General features: G+C 51.5%; 1 non-coding gene across 1 annotated transcript; it reads left to right on the top strand.

The window, feature by feature from the left end:
- Nucleotides 1–295: 295 nt before the first annotated feature.
- On the top strand, nucleotides 296–367 carry trnah-gug. The gene has a single exon. It is a non-coding gene; the product is annotated as a tRNA-His (tRNA).
- Nucleotides 368–621: the final 254 nt, after the last annotated feature.

The raw sequence follows: 621 nt of genomic DNA, 5'->3' as shown, positions 1-621 counted from the left end.
GTGGCTTTACAGCGCCAGGATCCCAGGTTCGATTCCCCACTGGGTCACTGCCTGTGTGGAGTCTGCACATTCTCCCCGTGTTTGCGTGGGTTTCCCCCGGGTGCTCCCGTTTCCTCCCACAGTCCAAAGGTGTGCAGGTTAGGTGGATTGGCCTTGATAATTGCCCTGAGTGACCAAAAAAATGGTTAAGAGGGGTCATAGGGTTACGGGGATAGGGTGGAAGTGTGGGCTGTTGCTCGTTCTGGGTGAGTGTGCTTGACACTCAATTTGGCTCTGTTTGGCAGTAACGTGTGGCGCCGTGATCGTATAGTGGTTAGTACTCTGCGCTGTGGTCGCAGCAATCTCGGTTCGAATCCGAGTCACGGCAGCGATAAGGGGATGTGTTTTTCCGAAATGAATGGATGAGGAATTGTCTGTGCAAATGACTCTTTAAAAAACGGGTTGAGAGCTGAGTGCAAGTTGGTGCTCCTGTTTAATGGTCAGGAATTCAAACTGGTGTGAAAACGAGATTCTCTTCAGCTTCCGGTTTTATATTTAGGGGCAGCAGGGTAGCATGGTGGTTAGCATAAATGCTTCACAGCTCCAGGGTCCCAGGTTCGATTCCCGGCTGGGTCACTGTCT

The sequence above is a fragment of the Scyliorhinus canicula genome, chromosome 29 (assembly GCF_902713615.1).
Source record: "Scyliorhinus canicula chromosome 29, sScyCan1.1, whole genome shotgun sequence".
NCBI lineage: Eukaryota > Metazoa > Chordata > Chondrichthyes > Carcharhiniformes > Scyliorhinidae > Scyliorhinus > Scyliorhinus canicula.
This window is presented reverse-complemented; position numbering and strand designations above follow the sequence as displayed.